The sequence below is a fragment of the Ambystoma mexicanum genome, chromosome 13 (genome assembly GCF_040938575.1).
Source record: "Ambystoma mexicanum isolate Mex_15411 chromosome 13, UKY_AmexF1_1, whole genome shotgun sequence".
In the NCBI taxonomy this organism is placed as follows: Eukaryota; Metazoa; Chordata; class Amphibia; order Caudata; family Ambystomatidae; genus Ambystoma; species Ambystoma mexicanum.
This window is the reverse complement of record NC_090938.1, coordinates 240,014,085-240,033,565: the sequence shown is the minus strand read 5'-3', so window position 1 is coordinate 240,033,565 and position 19,481 is coordinate 240,014,085. Positions and strand designations below refer to the sequence as shown.

At 45.2% G+C, this 19,481-nt stretch overlaps 1 protein-coding gene and 1 long non-coding RNA gene across 4 annotated transcripts in view; one reads left to right on the top strand and one right to left on the bottom strand.

Moving 5' to 3' along the window:
- TMEM253 (transmembrane protein 253) overlaps positions 1 to 19,481 on the top strand; it is a 594,226-nt gene that overhangs the window by 68,140 nt on the left and 506,605 nt on the right. The gene's annotated exons all lie outside the window — the stretch shown is intronic.
- The window catches only part of LOC138521136 (uncharacterized), a 64,718-nt gene continuing 52,342 nt past the window's right edge, over positions 7,106 to 19,481 (bottom strand). The window contains exon 3 of the long non-coding RNA XR_011282950.1: positions 7,106 to 7,293. This is a non-coding gene — a long non-coding RNA (uncharacterized lncRNA). The remainder of the gene's footprint in view (positions 7,294 to 19,481) is intronic.

Sequence of the window (19,481 nt, the reverse complement as noted above, 5' to 3'; positions counted from 1 at the left end):
TACCCCTTCCAGGAGACCAGATACTCAAGTCGACCTCGGTAATAACGAGAGTCACGGATCCGAGAGACCTCATACTCAGCGTCGTCACCTCCATGCAAATTAGTATGCTGGGTTATCAGTCTACGTGTTGCATCTGGTACAAAGGTTTTAAGAAGAGAAGAGTGAAAGACAGGATTCATGCGACTGAGATAAGGGGGCAATTTTAGCTTGAAAGCCACAGGATTGATATTAGCTAGGATGGGAAAGGGCCCCAATAAATGGGGAGAAAGTTTAGAAGGGCGGACCCACCGGGTTAGGTATCTTGTTGACAGCCATACCTTGGTGCCTATATTCCAGTCGGGACAGTCTTTGCGGTGTCTGTCTGCTTGTTCTTTATATTTCTTTAGGCTGGCCTCTAGGCTGAGTTTGGGGGTTTTGTGAGCTTCCGATATGTTAGTTAAGGCAGTTTCTGCTGCTGGTGAGCTGCTGGGTTGGGGGAGTATGGGAAGAATCGATCGTGGATGGATTCCGTAAGTACAAAAGAATGGAGAAAGCCCTATGGCTGAATGTTTGGTGTTGTTATAGGTGAACTCAGCAATTGGAAGTAGCTGTACCCAGTTGTCTTGATGCTGGTTGCTGTAGCACCTGAGATACTGTTCTAGTGTCGCGTTGAGCATCTCGGTTTGCCCGTTTGTTTGGGGATGAAACCCCGATGACAATTCTTGTTCAATACCAAGGCGGTTGCAGAGTGCTTTCCAAAACTTAGAAGTATATTGACTTCCACAGTCAGAGATAATCTTATCAGGGAGCCATGTAGACAAAATATATCCCTGGCAAATATCTTTGCCATGACTGCTGCAGTGGGTAGACCTGGTAGGGGGGGACAAGTGTGCCATCTTGGTGAGCGTATTGACCGTGACCATAATATACCATAAACAAGTTTTCTTGGAAGGTATGGGTATTGATTTTTCCCGCCCCACCTACAACCTCAACCTGGCCTGGACTCTTCCTCAGTATTAGCATCTATTTCACAACCCAACTCCTCAAATTTCTCTCTCTGTACCCGGATCATAGACGCCACCTTAACTGAGTTAAAATGTATTCTACTCATTACATAACCCGTACATTTTAAGGGTTCGACATATTCAAAGGGTTCGACATATTCAAAGTCTTTGGTGTTGAGAATTCTCAGGGGAAATATAGAACTATTCAAGAACATAGTTCTTTTGATGTGACGAGTCCCCTTATTCCTGTTCTTCCGTGTCTTTCTTATCGTACATTTTTTCAGGTCATCTCCCTCTACAGACAAATTGTGTGCAAAGTTCTTGTTTTTGTTCTCACAGGAGTCTTGTTTTTCTTGGGCTGCAAAACCCTGTGTTGCATTTTTCCAGTTGATGGCATGTCCAGAGTTATCTCCTGCACACTCTCTTCCATCGTCTGCTCGACATCTCCTCATTTTGAACGACAGTATTGCTTGATGTATCAGTCATCTTTAATCACCCAACTTGTTAGTGTCCCATGAGATCTCATTTTTGCCTTTTTTCTTTTTTAGCTGTTTCTTCCTGTTTTTGTTTAGTGCTCTTTATTTTGCTTTGGTTGGTTGTTGGTCTCTCTTAACAATCTTTTCTGCTTCTGTGTGATATATGTAGCTAGATTGGAACTTGATTAACTGAGTTGTCATGATGATGTTGTGTTTGTTGATGCTCTCTTTTTAAAAGTTTGTAATAAACTGAAAAAAAAAAAAAATATATATATATATATGTATTTTCTGTCTCATTTACCTCCTCCTCCTCCAGAATCATTGGCTCAGTTGACGCTGATGGCATTGGTGGTGGAGGGTGGTGATACACACGACTGATCTTGTATGGGTGTAGTTATCTGGGCCCCATCTGAAGACACCTCTCCTGTGGTTTTGTACATACTCATCTCCTTATTCCTTACTCTCTCCTTCTTACTCTATCACTATTTCCAAGATCTTGCCACTCAATGTTAATAACACCTTCATGGCAAATTGGAGGGATGACAGCTTCACACGCATTTCATTTCCCAGGCTCACTGACACCAATGAATCATAATATGTATTAATACATCTACACAAAATGAACAAATTTTTTCATCATCAATTATGCCACTACCTTTTAAACTACAACAAACCAAAAGACAAAACCAGAAAATGCCCAGTCAATTTTCACTCTCCCACCTGTACAAGCACTGATTCCTAAAAGTGGACTATCGCAACTCTTACTGCCGGCTTGGTGTTTGCAAATATCTTTTGCCAAATTTGTGATCTTTCAACTGGGCAGTGAATGGCAAAGAGGCCCTTAAAATATATATTACGTTTGGCAACCAAAGAGGGACAATATACGATTAAATGCTGTAAGGTTTCCCTCACGTCGATATTTTTGCAAAAGCGACAGTAACTTTGTGCTGATGGAATTTGCTTATGTCTAGCTAGCACCTCATTGGTAGGCCAAAGATTAAATCTGAACCGCATATATTGGGATTGAATATATGGCGATGGACAGGCCACCAAATAATTTGCCAGTTCTCAGTAGCGTTTAGGACCAAATAGTACTGCTGTTTCTTTTATCTTCCTCACTCTCAAACGGCATGTTAGGTGATCCAGAGAGCCTTTGTGTGTGTGTCGTACTAATTGTTATTGGTAATGAGTGGCTCATATTTTTCTGTGTTTCTGGACTATGAACCTGTGCTTGCACTATACGGTGGGTGTTCTGTGCCTCACATTTCTCAATTGAGTTCTGAAGTGAATAACAGAGGTCGAGCAAAGAGTTATTATTGTCAATTTCTGCCAATGCTGGGCCTGTCAGGTATCCCTCAGTATGTATGCCTTAGGGCATGATTGGATCTCTTGCTCTGTTATCATGGTCAGCCTTTTCTGGGCATTCCTTCCTTCATGTGCTGGGATGAACGAAATAATACAGCCCGGAAGAACGAAGTAATATGGCCCAGCGACTGCTGAGTTACCCTAGCTCCTCGCGGTGAGCTGGCCTCCAACGGGGATACAAGCTATTTTTTAGTTCCTCCCCTGCTTGCGGTTTTGTTTTTCTTTAGTGTCATCTTATTGCACAAGTTGTAATTGTTGGATACAGAACGTGTTTTTCCCGTCATTTTTGCAAACTGCGTCAGTTAACTGATTATTATGTGGTCGCGTGCAGATTTCAAAGCAGGCGCTTAGTTCAAATGTTAGTGGTGCGCAGCCCTTTCTAGAGGGGTAACTGCCTGCCGGCGAGCGGGACTCTAACTAAAAAGTTCTCACCACCCTGGCACACCCTAATCAGCAACAGCTAACAGATGACTATCAGATTTTAGGAACAGTATTTTAGGACGATTGTTACATGGTGCACAGCCCTTTCCGAAAAGGTGACTGGCCTGCCGGTATTTGAGATTTTTACAGGAATGTTCTTACCAGTCTCAAGTGTCCTCCCCGCCAGCAGCCTTCAGCAGACTGCAGGAGACTGTCCTTGGCCAGTGAGACTTAATAGAACAATAATATTAATTACGCTTACCGGCGTATTCTCTGAGGTATACGGGTAGTGTCAGGGAAAACGAGGAGGATGGGACAGTTTACCGAGAGAAATTATGCCAGTAGTCCACGGTGGTCGCAGACGGCAAACTCAGTGGGGTTGAGACAACCTCTCAGGCTTTGTAACGCTCACCTGATTCTCGCAGAGGCGCCGGTCTTGACTGGGCGACTACCGTATCTTCAAAGGTGATGTGTAGCACCCGGTTGGCTCTTTGGGCTGGACCTCTGTGCACTGTATGCCTGACTTCAAGAGTAAGATGTCTGCAGACAGAAAATATGGGATTAATGAACTGGGGTTATTGGGGTGTCCCTATCTCTTCCCTTTTTTGCTCTCCTGTAGACCCCCAAAGGTTAACGCTCTCACCTTAGGTAAGTGAATGCCGAGCTCTCCATCTGCGTCGGGGCAGGGTGCTGTAACCAGTTTCTTCACTGGATCGGTAGCGCAGGCCTCTTGACTTCAGAGGACTGCTGTCTGTCGTTTACTGCACGAACGGTAAGTTTCGAGTAATTCTATTGTCTTTAAAGTCTTTAGCAATGATGTCTCTTGTTTTGCAGGTTCCGGCGATGGCGGATGACGGGCTGAAGTGAGTTGAAGATGGAGTCCGTATGATGAATAGAAGCGCTTGGAAGCACGTAAGTAAGCGCTTGTTGCCTGCTTCACGATGCGCTCTAACTGTCTTTTATTTTGCAGGTACGAGTTCGGAGCGGCTGCAGGGTGCCGGAATACCCACTGGGGTTGATGTGGAAAGGAGTAATGGCACGTGAGTATCAAAGTTCCCCAATGTCTTTAAACGCACCTTGTTTTGTCTTTCAGATGCAGGATGCAGCGCCGAAGGCCTCCGGAGCGTGCGAAGAGTCGGTAAGCTTTTGTCTTTCAGATGCCGGAATGCAGTGTGAAGACCTCCGGAGCGCACGAAGAGTAGGTAAGCCTTTGTCTTTCAGATGCCGGAATGCTAACCTGTTCTTTCTTGTCTTTATAGGTGTTGCTGAAGACTGGATTCAGGATGGTAAGCCTTTTTCCTTAGGCCCAGGATCCGATGCAGAAGGCACGATGAGCGTTCTGCTGCAGAGGATGCAGAATAACGCAAAGCAAGATTCATCCACCGGGTGTGGTTTAAATAGCCTCCTGTAGTGCTTAGGTGTCTCCTTCCACAGCCACGCCTAGGTAAGAAAAGAGTTCCTGCTTTCCAGAAGAGTTCCAGTGTTCTGAATCTAGGGAGTGGCTCCTGCCCCACCCAACAGGAAAAGTAGTTCCAAACAGAAGAGGATCAGAGGCTCAGCTGGCAGGCAAGTAAGCAGCATGGTCTGCTGCAGGTAAGTCCACCCAAGCATCATGAGCCCGGCGCTTCCAGCGCTGGGACTGGGCACATTTATGAGCCTGGTGCCACTGGCGCCAGGACTGGGTCCAAAAGGTCCCAATTGGGACTGGTTGGCCCCCGGAACCTGGGTTATGGATCTGCTTCCAAGGGAGTTGGGAAAACCCTGACCTTTTGGAAGCAGAGATCATGACAGGCTTTGCACCTTACACCCCTGAACACCAGAGCACTATTGTGTGTTTTTGAGCAAAATCCCAAAAATACAGATAAAGCCCAACGACACTACCCCCCACTTACTCTCTCAAAAAGCCGACCGCCAGCCCTTTTGTCCAAGCGGCAGCCAGTCACGACATCAGCTATCAACGTCACCAGCACTGCTATAGCTGTAGCAGGTAACGTGCTGTCAAGCTCACTTCCCCCACCGCTGCTCTCAGCACGTCTCACACAACCTCACTGGATGTCGTGGGTGCTGGGGAGCACAAGAGCTCCTCTCCCCCCCGCCGTCAAATAACAGATCTGGGAAAAAGCCTCTGTACCCAGTGCTGAAGTCTGAGCAGACCAGGATCAGCTCAGGGCCAGCTAAGGAGCTTGGATTATGGATTAAGGACCGGCAGTGCTTCGGGGCTTTAACAACTTTGAGGTGGCGGAGAAGGGGACCAGCAGGCTAGAAGAAAGGCCTGCACAATGTAGACACGAGCGTCAAGCCGCACTGCTCACACAAAGGAAAATGCAGTGTGAACCAGGGAATACATCTAAACTGATCATTCTCCTCTTACTGGCAGCAAAGATCTCCCTGGCCCACAATTGGGAACACCCAGAAGGCCCTAACTTAGCCATGTGGTGGGGGAAACTCTGGGAGATCCTAGCCTCGGAACAAACAACGCCACTGGCAGGAGGAAAATACACATCTTACGTCGCAACTTGGCTCCCCTTTATTAACTATGTACAGCATTCTTAGTATGGGGCTTACAAACCACGTCTGTATAAAAAACAGCCATTGCTATAAAGACTGGAAGGTGTTTCACGGTACTAATGTAAGAGGTTGTAATGTCGTGGCTGATACGATCACTACATATATGGACTCTGTGTTATGCTTCTCTGCCATCTTGTAAGTTAATACATGTCAAGATAAAGAGAAAGAGGGTAACAGGCATTTCCTTTCCCACCATCTGCCTCATCTCTGTCCGTAAAATAGAAGCACGCTTGTGCTTATTGGTCTCGGACCAAGTAAACCACAATAGTAAACAAAATAATGCAACAGCATAGATATTATTCATACACTCTTTACAACAAAAAAAAACATTAAAACGCAGACTACAACATACTCATCCCACATCTGACACCATCTTTATCACCTACACAGAAAGGTGACAATGCTGTAAAAGGTATCAAGGGTAGTCCAAGTTACCACCTTACAAATATTTGCTAAGTTACTGATTTTGCTTTGGACCAAGATGCGGTCTTTGACTTTTTGGACCCCAACCCCCTAAAATGCCAGAAGCAGTGGAACTGGCATAATCCATTTCTTAGCCTCGTCCGACAAAAAGACTGATTTGTAAGGCTGGAAATAGAAAGAAATCTTCTCTGGGAACACCCCCCTCGTGTGAGAGGTTTAGGGAATAGCCCAAGCAATAGGGGAGGGGCTCTATAGCATCAGCAACCCACCTCACCTTTGCTAACCGGAGCGGCCTTAGCGCAAGGTAAGGCTAATGAATTCTGGAAGCCCCGCTGACTAAGTTTGGAGAGCAACCACCCCGAGGGAGGTAGTAGGCAGAAAGAAACAGCAGACAGGGGAAAAGCAGAGTGAAGACAGAAAAAAGTGTCCAAGATGCCAGACGCTGGAGAGTAACTGCCAGGAAAAGCCTGAAATTGAAGATTTTCTGCAAGGAAGATCTGTCCTTTTCAACCAACGCTCTCTACAGCCATGCTTCTCTGAAATAGAACCCTCCCCGCTTCTGACTCTCTTGCTCACGTTGGTCACCTGTCCCATCTTTTTTGTTGCTGTTTCCTGTGTTTGTGTTTGCGCGCCCCGATGCCTGCAGGCTTCGTCGCCCTACAAATAAATAAGAAGAGGTCGAAAAGAGATGGGTAAACTGCCAAGACGAAGTTCAGGGAGGAATTCCATAAAGGGCTGGAATAACACATTGGAGAATAGAGTTCAAAATGCACAAAAGCCAGGACGATATACAAGGAACAAAATGCAAGGAGCGCAAAGGAGCAGGAGGCAGGCGCATAAGGACAACAGGGACACATACCCTCTGGGAGGTTTGACATAGACAAAGAGATCCAGGTCGTGTCTCATTAGAGATGACAATTCCGGTTGCTCACGTCACCATGCTACTTGGCCGAGTCCAGCGGCCATCTTGACGGGAGCTCTGTGGCAACCTCCAACGTGCATAGAGGGACCAGCGTAGAGCTGTAACAGGGGAGACATCACAGGCAAATGACATGTTTCTAAAAAGTGTTAAAAAAAAAACCACAGGAATAAGATAACATTCTTTGTTATAAAGAAGACTTGGTACATGCATATATCACACAAGAAGCCAACGTGCAGTATACATTATTCACTATAGTAACATGTTTAGCAAAGATAGTATGATAGTATCTTTATGTCACCCATTCTGAATGGAAGCAGACAATTACAATCATGCACCATAATGTGAGCCTTAAAGAATCGCCTTTGGCCTTTCCAACTGTCCCATCAAGATTTAGAGAATCACAGTCAATGAGAATGCATGATATGATCACCTGCTCATAGTCATGTATTGCAAAGCATACAGTTTTTTGCGCACTCCCATTTCCAATCACCTAACTTTCGCACCGCGTAACAGACAATAGCTACTTCCCATAACTCACTGAGTAATGTGTCTACAGTCATCTAACGTTAATCACAAGTTAATTTCCTTAAATGCAAAACAAGCAAAAAACGGAACAGAACTCTTTTGAGGTTGCAATGTCATTTAGTGCTGGCAACAATTGATCACCCTGGGTGCATTGCTGTATGTTTGCTCATGGGCATCTGGTATTTCCTGATCTCTTGAGACAATTATTTTCGGATTCCTGATCCAGGGATATTGAGCAAAACCTCCTAGTTCAAAGACAAAGGTTGAAGGCATTAAAGAAGGTAGTGCAATCCACGGATGCCTATGAAAGGATGACAGTACCTAAGTCCCAAAGGCCCGGTCCTTTGCAAAGCCAACACCTCTGGTCTCATAGTCCGGAAGCGATCCATAAACAAAAGAGCACCGCATCCACCCTGACACCTAGCAGAAGGGATAGCTGTCAGTAAAATAGCCTTAAGTGACAAACACGTAACCTGTACAGACTATAAGGGTCCCCAGGGGTGCAACTGTTGAGTTCTCAATACAAGTGGTAAATCCCATGATGAGTCTAACGATCACATGGGAGGTCCAGTTATAGAAAAGCTAAAAAGCAGTCTAGCAATAAGAGTAATACGCCCACACCCTCACAGCCTGCCTTTGCACACAACAAATCACCTCAGAGAGACCAACGGCAGAATGCCCTAAAATAACTGCAGATAAATAGTCACTGAACAGGGTAAATGACCAGGAATATTATTCACATACCACCAACGAAAGCACCACCAATGAGGAGTTTAAACCTTTAAGGTGGATGGGACCTAGACTGCCATACTTAATTCCTGTCTTTTCAGTCCATCTCGCTCAATCTCCAAATTGACCACCAAACCTCCTGGGTTGGTCATTCACGCAATGACCCTGACAGAATTCTCTCTGTGTGTCGGGAAGTACCCGATATTTTACAAAGCAATCCTGACTACGCGCAGAAACCAACTCTTTCTGGACCAGAAGAGCTGAAATGGGAGAATCTCCAATATGGCATATGAAGGGAGAAAACTCACACAAGCCCCTCTTTGACCCCAGCAGATTGAGAGCACCACATGACAATGTGGTAATCTGGTTCCAAATCTAGAAAGGCAACTAAAGTCCTTCTCTGCAGAAAAATACAACCACGGTCCTGCAACCAGGACTCATTTAAAAAAAAAAGATAGTTCCAGTGAAGCTGAAAAATCCATGCTCAGTTTGTCTGCTCTCAGATTATTCTCACCGTTTATTTGCATAGATTTCTGAAAATAACATTCTCCTCCACTCAAGACCCTAAGCTGGACGGCAGAGCTGGCAATTTAATCGACTTGCCCCCTCCCACGACGGTTGGGGTAGGGTTGAGCTACCATACTAACTGTTTCAATAAAATAAACTCTGTTCTTTTCCTTAAATATCTGATATCTCTATTGAATTTTCATGTACAGTAAAAAAGTATGGGTTGGACAGGTTATACTGCAACAGTGTTCCTGAAACAATAGTTCTTACTAAGTTCAAACAACAACGTTGCTTTGCTTACAAACAAGTTTGATAAGAGGATCAACTATAGGCATGGAGAGGTGCAGTGAGATGAGTAAAGGAAAATGAAGCACATTTTCTTTGACTGGCTTATTGTGGCTGGTTTCGACATTTGACACTTTAAACAAAGAACCCATCAGATTTTGTCAGACTATAAGATCCAGCCTAGGTATTGACCACATACCACTCCGGTCTTTTCGAATTGCGGAGATGGCCAACAGGGCCCTGAAGATTATTGTGAAGTGCAAACTCCTTCCAGTTTGAATAATGAAGATGTCCTTCTAGACTCAGGTTTCACTGTATTTCTCGGTTTTCTCCAAGAGAGTCCCATCTCATCCTTGAGCACTCACATCCATAACGTTCATGACCTGAGGTGGGAGACCATAAAGAGTATCCCTTTCTAAGGATCCACTCAAGAATGCTCCCTCCACATGCCCTAAAGATTTGAAGTTGCAGGTTCAGCACCCAATGTGTATGCAAGTGTGACACCATCTGTTGTAGATGTAGCCTGTACAGCGGAACTACAAAGGCAGTGGCCTCTATCTGGCCTTGAACCTTCGAACATTGTCTTGCAGAGGCTTGTTGTGACTTTACTAGGGATGAAAATGGGAACCAGAGTTTGCTCGCCCTGATCCTCTGATAGAAACACAAACCCTCTACTTTGTTCAGGACCTTGCTCCAATGAATGCGATGGTCTGATTCAGGTGTGACCTCTTTCTATTGATTGGCAGGCCATAATGTTCAGGATCCTGCAGACATAGCCCACCCCTGGTCTTACCCTCCACTATGGCGAGTATGGAGTAACAAGTCATTCAAGCAGAAGTGCATACCAGTCTTTCGCTGAGCAAGTTATGGAACAAGAGGAGCAAGCACTATGGTGAAAATACTTGTGCCGAGTTCAGGGAAAATGGTAGGATAGAGAATTGGTAATCCTCTTCATGGATGTCAAACTATAGAAACCTTGAGAGGTATTGTTAATTTCCCCAATTACAAGCAAGAGGAGCTGGGCCGGGGGAAATCCCCCGCAATCAATAAAACAGAAGAGTCCAATCATGTGACACATTTTACTATTAATTGAAAGCTTTCGTAAAAGGGATCAAGTTATGGATAACGCAGCATTCTCCAATATTTTCTCATCCGTTACAGGCTTGTACTGGGGATTTTAATGCATTGTGATGTCACAAAATAATGATACGTTGCAAAAACCTGAGGTGGAATGGGATTGGTTAGTGAGGTAGGCTACATATGGAACATATATGGTGTTAGTACCCTTGTTGGTTAAACAATATCTGGTGGCTCCTCCTGTGACCACCTCCTAAATGTTGCAACTACAAGTATGTCAGATTAGTGCGCTGCCATTGAGTGAGCTAGCGTGGAATGTGAGCAAGGATTGGTTAAAGAGGGTCTTCTCAGCCTTGGCATTTTGGAAAGTTACCGGCACATGTGCAACTTTTCAAGGTGGCGAGAACAGCCCCAAAGGTGCTGCATGTTCCCAAACAGTTACAATCTCTGATCCTCTAGGCCTTGAGACACATTAGACTTTGAACCTGGTACTACATTAGTATCATCTTGACTTCGGTTGGATGGGAACAACGGTCCCCATCTGGCTCAAATTAATAGGCTTTGTCTTTCAGGTTCAGGTCACATGTGTAGGGACCACAACCTTGATTTTCCTGCTTGCATTTCTAAGGATTTTCAGCCTTTACACAGCCTTTACACATGCAGGTATCCTATCTCTTCTGCTAATGTGAAACTTTCTCTCCCTCTGTGTCCTTAGCAAGAATATGCACACTAGCTTCACTGACAGCCCATTTTGTGCATCTCTGCGAAATAAGCATGTCAGTTCTCTCTCTGTATTCTCTAGCCGTTTCAGTGCCTTCCATACATTTAATGTGGCTGTGGCTTCCATCTTGATTTACATGGGCCCTCATGTTAGTGGCATTTTGCGTCAGCAAGCAGTTTAAATGTATTCTTGTGCAACTTGCGGTAACTGCATAGCGAGAGTGTGTCCATTGTGAGAAACTTGAGGGTATCCTCACACCTACTCCATTGGATCCTCTTCTCAGGTGGCCAGGGAAAGGCCATCGCTTTTGGATCCAAACACTGGCCTTGGAGTTGCAAGGGAGGATCACCTGGGTAGAGGCTCCTTGTGGATTGGGGGAGGATATCCACAGGCGAGACATGGTATCCCCCCTTTCCAAATGAGAACCAGCATCACCCTCTACCTGCCTTTATAGGCTATCCCCTCAATTCCCCTCATTCGATTCACTATAGTACTGGGACGAAGAAGAGGCGACTAGGAGTAATACACACTAACAGACCCTTTTGTCATTCTAGTACTGAGGCCTACAGACTGGTGTAAGGGTCAGGCATGTCCGGAATTCTTTACTAAATGTGGTCAGGCAATTGGGCCTGAAGATTCACACCTGCAACCTGTTAAACGGTTTCTGGTGTATAAAAGGTGGAGTCAGAGAGACCAGGGGGAGACAAGTAGGGGGGGTCTGCACATGGAGAAATCCTGTGGAGTACGAGGCAGCAGAGGGTGGTCCTGTCGGGAAACCAGGACGCCGGTGAGAACTGGAAGAAACTGTGGCACCGAGGCCAGGTAGTGCCATGTGAAGGCCACAGTATTGGGAGCCTGATTGGTTGGTGCCTGCAGCATGGGCTGTGGGCCAGAAAAGAAATCCAATCATTGTAAGTCACTTGCATCGTTGCGGGACCTGAGCGGAGCTGCCGGAAACCCACAGAGAGAGCAAGAGAGAGGAGCAAACAGCCTGTTCACCGAGGACGTGTACGCGAAGCAGGGCGGGAGGTGACATTGAAAGACCGGTGAGTGAGGAAAAGGGATCACTCGAACCAGAGCGCTCCTGGGGCTGTTACGTGGCAAAAAGGGAATGCTGAATGAACTAGAAGTAAAGTGCAAGATACGAGGAACCAAAGTAAATGGTTTTTGATGATTACTGCAAAGTGTGAGCAAATAAGAGCTGGAAACTATTGAATACCAAACTGAATGAAAGCTTTTGATGGGCATATGAAAGGTTTTAATTAACCAATGTGCAAACGACAAGTTGGTGTGAAGAGTGAATCCGATGAAATGTAATACAAAGCAAGTATGGAACATTGCTAAGGATGTTGGAGAGCAATGTGGTGAAGGGAAAAGGGCGCCACGAAGTGAACTGTATAACCAAACTCATGGTGGCAAAGCCCAGAGACTGCAAAGAGTGAAACACGTTGTGGCAAAGCCAAAAGGCTGGCAAAGAGAGAGAGCCAAGTGAGTGTAAATCAGAACACAGGTGCAGCTACAGAAGAACCTGGTTGACCAGTTGCGTGACCTGGGATGGGTGGACGATGTGGTCTCATAACTACACCTAGACCGGGTGTACCCTAACTGTGAAAGCAAAAGAAATATTCAGGATGTAATAACAGTGCCTAAAAGAAATTGCTGAAGAGAAGTGGAAAAAAGCAATCTGTATGAACTATCAATAACTAGAAAAAGGATAAAGTGGCCTGGAACTGGTTTTGAATATTGAGAGACTGACCTTAAGTACAATTGGCAAACTGGTGCCTTGGGGAAGGAGAATCCTCAGACTCATTTTTGAACTGTGTTATTTTTTGGGGGAAATGAACTCCGAGATCTGGTTTTGGAACTGTGTGGTCTTCTTGGGGAAGGGAACCCCAAGATTTCTGTTTGAGATTTTGTGGAAAGGTCTTGAACTTGGGGAAGGGGAGCTGGAAAGTAAGCCCAGAGCTGGAAGACACTCAGAACTGAATTTTGAACACAATTTCTTTTGATGCCGACTTCTCTACACAAGTGGTTTAGCTTTAGTTGTGAGGGCAAGTATAAGTTTTGGACAGAGGCAGCCTTTTAAGTTGAACTTCCTGACTCAGACTATCCTTAGTTTCTTTAGGTAGGGGAAATCCCACCACAGCATAGGGCAAGTTAAGCCTTCTACCATCCTGGCATTTAAGTTAATAAATAATTTTTTATTTGAACTTTGAATCTGTTGTCTGTGTCTTGCTTTATGATGCCTTCGCACTGTCCTCTATCTAAGTGGGTCATAAGTATGTTTTTCATTCTTCCTATCTAACGCATCTAAGTCATAGTCTCAGTCGTGACATCATCAGATTTTGCATGGTCACAATCAGTCCACCTACTCCTTTGACTGCAAACTTATCTGACGTCCTCAGAATATGGTTTAAATGGCTGACCGAGTGAACAGCATTTCTCACATCTTGCGTACATCGGTAATGGAGAGGATGGGGTCAGGAACGATGTACACCTTTAATTTCTCTGCTGTCGAGACGAGGGTTGGATAGGTGTGACAAGGGCCACATTCCTGTCTCCATCTTCAATCCCCCCTCTGGTCGATATATATCTACCACACTTCCTCTGATATTTTCCCTGCTCATATTTGGTTACGGTATCCATACATTCGCCACTCTCCCTAGGTGACCATGGTATTTTGCTTGTTCGTCCAGACTCCAGGTCATATAGCAGCAGTCTTCAGCGGGCTTGCACCATACCCATCATCCCATATAGTTGCGTGCATCTTGGGGAAATGATAACCTTGTGCCTGGAGGAAAAAGGGGACATTGCTTCAAGTGTGAATGTGTCAGAACTCTGAAGTATTCCTTTTTCGAGTTCTGCTACGGAAGTTGAACCCGTCGTGTAGACAACGAGTTCTTTCTGCCAATGTACCTCTCATGGACGTAAGAACAATCGCCTGAGGAGTTAATTGACCCAAAGATGGATGGACACCACAGGATACCGCTTTCCTGCAAAGGAAGGTCAAGGTTGGTAACAATGAATGCACGTAAACAAATGACAGGGCAAGATCAAGGAAATAGTACCTTTGGACTAGCAGATAATGTTCCAGTAATAAGATCAGTGTTCCTGATGATAAGCAAACAGGCGTATCCTAAGAAGTGAATACAGTATAATGAGTGGGTTAGTTGACCAAGAAGAGGAACAGTATCATGAACAGTATAAAAGAACAAGACAAACACCTCTTACCATATGTCCAAGAGTGGGGCTCTGCAGTTCGAAAGTAGGTTTTGAGGGGGAACTGTAGATGGGAAGACTTACCCGGTGTTACACAGCCCTTGCACCAATGGAGTGAAGAAATGCTCCTCCTAACACCCGCCAGCATGAGGACGCCTAGCAGAGTTCCCAGGAAAAAGGCCCCGTTCCAGTGAAGTGAAGAAATGCTCCTCCTAACACCAGCCGGCACGAGGACGCCTAGCAGAGTTCCCAGGAAACAGTCCCAGTTCCAGTGAAGCGAAGAAATGCTCCTCCTAACACCCACCGGCATGAGGACGCCTAATGTATTCCTGAAAGCAGTCCAGGTACACGCAATGGAGAGAGTCTCAAGGTAAGGTAGTGCAGAGGGAAGAATGGTCGAGGGTTCTGGGTCAGAATCCGTACAAGCAGAACGAAGTACCGAATCAGCAGATGTAGCAGGTCAAAAAGCGTTCCAAGGTTCGTAAGGTGGTTGTCGTGAGCAGACAGACAAGGAGCAAGACAAGGAAATTCCGTAGGACGTAGCAAGGTAAATAACCAAGAAAGCAGTTCCAAACAAAGTTTCAATGGCCGTAGCAAACAAATTCAGAAGCAGTGATTCAAGGATGAGCGGGGCATAAATAGAAACCATAGATCATGTGACAGGGTGAATCAAGGCTTAGCGTGCAAAGACACGAGACTGAATGAACACGGAAGCACCTAGTTTCCATGGTAACCTTCAACGCCGTCTAACTGCTACACAGCGGATGTTCATGGATTTAGAATTAAGTGGCACAGTTACCTGAGTGCGAACGAGAGGGGGAACTAGGGAGTGGAAACCTGGCCCGTATACGAGTTCTGGTTTTCCCCAAGTGTCAGGGCTGGAGCAGTCTCCTGACAGAATGTAGCACTTCAAAGGTCTGCGGCTCTCTGTCTGACTTCGGCTGTATGACCAAAAATATTTTCATCTCCATTGTCTTCTTGGTGGTCTTCTTGCACTGAGTTATAGCTACTCTAATGACATAGAATTCTAGCAGTACTAACGCTAAGGCAACTATCAGTACTTTCAGCCCGTTAGCCATCCATGATGGTATCCAGGAAAAGATATATGTCAGCCAATCTTCATCTGACACTGCTGGGCTCATTATCTCTTCCATCTTGACATGCAGGACTGATAATTGCATGATTATTTTCACGAGATTTCCCTTCTTTGCATCATGAGAGGGCACGTAGGTCCAACAGGCTGGCCCCATCTTTGTGCACACACCCCCTTCCATGGCTGCGAGAATATCCAAAACATATCTGTTCTGTACGGGCATCAGTCGGATAGCTCTCAGTTCTTCTTTGACTTTGTGGTTAAGTTGGCCTGAATTCCTGGAACAACTGATGCAAAAAAATGTCAGTCCTACTGAACAGTCAGTGCTCTGGTGGTATGGCATCGAGTGCTTCTTCCATCTTTGTCGAAATGTCATTTCCTCTCTTTACTCTCATCAGCTCCACTGATCTCCTCTGCCACTGGTGTGCAGCCATTTTGGGGAACCCATCTACTTGTATGTGCTTTTGAGGCACCAATAATGCTGGTGTGTTCAGCTGCACCAGAGAACATTTCCCTCCCCAGTTTGGTGGTAGTTGCATTTAGGCTTTGTAACCACAGGTCCAATTGTGGTCCATTATCACTGCAGTTACAACCTTCATACCCGGTATCTTTGAAGTTCGTTTGCATCCTTTGTTCAACCTGACTTTCACAGACCATCATTCTGGAAACAAAGGGAAGCATTCTCGACTGGTATAATTGACATAGGACCTGCGTCAATCTCCACCCACGTGAAAAGATTGGAACTTGCAGCCCATTATTTTGAGCCAGTCATCATTTTCCTTTTGTACCACTTCTACTGGAACCATCAGGAGTGCCTGTGCTTTGCACCCCACCATCCCTTTCATCATCCTTCTCCTGTGAATACCTGTCCATACACCAACAGTTGAGGTCTCTCCCAGCATCCTGGCAGTCCTTGTGTCTCTTTCCTCCTTGTTTTCAGACATTGCAACTCCTTTTGTGTTACTATCCGGGCTTCTCCATTGTTTGAGCCATCCAAAATGTACTGCATTGTTTTATCCGAACTCCAATAATCGTCCATCATTGCTTGAATCTTGAAATAGCTATCTTCATATGGGAACGTCTATTGTGACATCCATCGCAGTTCGGCCCATCTTCCTTGAAATTGACGCCTTGTGGTGCTGAGCGCTAGTTGCATAATGCATTGTGCTCTGGCTGCTGGAATTTCTGTAGCTATGAATATTCTGGAGGCACCTATGGCATAGGGGATGAGAGAGCAGCTCTCCTTTGTGGTCTCTCTTCCCACCTTGGTCATGTGCTGATACAAAATATATTTGAAACATGGGCTGAATTGGCTAGATATGCATTTACATGCTCAAAATCAGTGTTTGCGCTTCGCCTAAGTCTTTTTACTTTTTGGGCAGCACTGGTAACCTGTTCAGATATAGTTTTAGTGACAATGGAATTAGAGGTTATGTTAGCATATACTTCAGTGTGTGATACAATACAGCTTTCTGCAACCCAAACAGGGTAAAGAAATAGAGACAGCAGAATGCAAGAAAATGTCAACACAATGGCTCTTGCTGCAGCTTTGATGTCTTGAATAGGTGTGTGATCATGGTGTTGTCCATGAATTCGACATTTACCAAAATTCATAGCCTTTGATACTACCATTTTTTGAGACAGTCAGGCTCTTCTGTATTAATACTGTGCTAAAGCAACAATAAAGAGTTGTTCAAAAATAAATGTAATCTTAGGATTGCCTAGTAAGGCAATAACGGGCACGTTACTTCTTGTTAGTATTGGGTAAATATGTGTGACACAGAGAAGAAAAGCATAAACAAAAACATTTTCTGGTATCATTTGCCTTTTGGTTATTATGAGTTCATAAAGTGCTTTTCGGTGATCATGCAAGTATAAAATTACTCGTTGAAAGTCAGTTCATACATATACGATGATTATCTAGTGTAAAGGAAAGACGGTATGCCTACTTTAGCTTTCTGTATGCTCCTGTCTAGCTTTGGTCTTTGAACGTGTTTGAATCTGCCGCTGTTCTTCTTCTTCTTGCTCTGTAGGGTCTACGTGTTGGGCCAGGGGATCTCACCTCTGTAGGGCTTGACGTCTCCTAGATAGTTCCAAGCTTTTTTCTCGTACCAATTTAATAGGTTTCTCTGTTGCTTGCTTTAGTGGGAGGAGCAAATGGGAGGTGTCGGAAGGGCCCATTAGGGCATGGTATTGCTCCTCTTACTGCACGCAACATGTGACCTGCAGTGAACATTTGACAAATAATGCTATTATTCATAAAGGCAGCAGCAAGTTCTGCCAATTTGGGACAAAACCAATCTTCCGCTATATGTACTGAAAGAACATCTTTAATAAGGTGGGTCGGGTAATGGAGCTGCGTGAGAGCTACTTGCAATAACGCAACGGGAATAACTGACTTTCCAGTGCTCTCCTGTCACCATATAGTATATGTGAGAGATATCAAACACCCCCTTCTCATCCGTAGCTCCTTCTCCTCTGTTGGATACTGCCCCTGTAGTTCTGTTATTTGGGTAATGGGCTATGAACTGAACTATACCCTTCTCGCAATATCATTCTGAGCGTTTGGGAATGCTTATTAGGTGGAGTGTCAAACTCATATTTCAAACAAATCGGCTGCTCATTTTGCTTCTGCATCTGCTGCCTCATTTCTGTAGAAACCACATCCTGCCCCTTTGTGTGGGCTTGGCGTTTCACCACTGCAATCGCTGATGGGAGCTACAGTGCCTCTATGAGCCTATCCAACAAGGTTGCATGCTGTACTGGCATATCGTCAGCACATCGAAAGCCCTGCCTTTTGCAACGTGACAGTCCTGCATGTACTGTTGACATCACGTAGGGAGAGGCGGAGTACACTGTGATCTCCTTGTCCTCGTATGTCTCTAGTGCAACTAATTCTGCTGCTTGCACTGAAAAATGAGAGGGTAATCTTGCGCTCACCACTACCTCAAATGTCCCACTCTGTTAACTTTATGACTGCCATCTCAGTATGTCATTCTCCTGTTGTCCCGTCAATTGTTGAGGACCTATCCATAAAGAGTACCTGCCGCCCCCCGAGGGCATTCTCCCTTACTCTAGGGATGCCATCATAATATTCTGTGTATGTGGTACAGTTGTGTACATAGTCTCCCTCCTCTACTGGCTCTGCTATAAATGTCACTGAGTTTACAACTCTAAACCTCACTTTTTTTAAAGCCAGATTCGAGATAATCACCTCATATCCGGATGCATACTTTTGGGCTTCTCAAGAATGTCAAAAATGGCATGCTCCTTGTACAGAATGGTACTGCAGCCCATTGTGACACTCACTTATTTCTCTACTACAAAGGTAGCAGCAGCCAATGCTTGTTTGCAAGGATAATGGCCTCTCATCACGGTCCACTGTAGTAAGCTGTCGGTTTGTACCCTAATGTGGTCTTCTGTGTGAGCACTGGCGCCATCAATACTCCATTTGTGTGTGAAAACATAACATTCTACACTGTAATCTGGGATTGCCAACACTGGGGCTAAGCATATTACCCCTTTTAGCTCACCAAATGCTTCTGGCATCCCCCTTGTCCACGTTAGCTTGCCATCCCCCTGCGAGCCTTCTTAAGCCTGCTTAAAAAAGGCCTAGTATACGTGCTGTAGTCGAACACCCAGGCCCTGCAATAATTGCAAAGACCTAAGAATTGCTGCATCTCCATCACCATCCTTGGCGGCAGCGTCCTGAGAACTGCTCTGCTCTCTCAGGAGGCACCTTTCTACCATCCTGGGATATTAGCTGTCCAATATACATGACCTCCTTCTGTCACTACTGTATTTTTGCCCTGTCAACCTTGTAACCCTTCTCTGACAAAATTGTCAACAGTTGTACTGAGTCTTTTCAACACTGCTCCTCTGGTCTGCTGCATAGTAAGAGGCCGTCCATATATTGAATGACCATGCTATCTCAATGTACATTCCCATAGTCCATTTGAAGGACGGTGTTAAATATAGAAGGGGATTCCCATTACGCTTGTGAAAGCCTTGTGTGTTTCCACTTTTTATTTCTATACTAGCTGGGGTACTCGGCGTTGCCCGTGTCCTGATCTAGTGGCATATTATGTGCCCTAGAGGAAGTTGCGCTTGTCGTCTTGTTGGCAAGTCTTGCCTCAGTTTGCTCTGGTGTCTCATGTGCCCTGGAGGA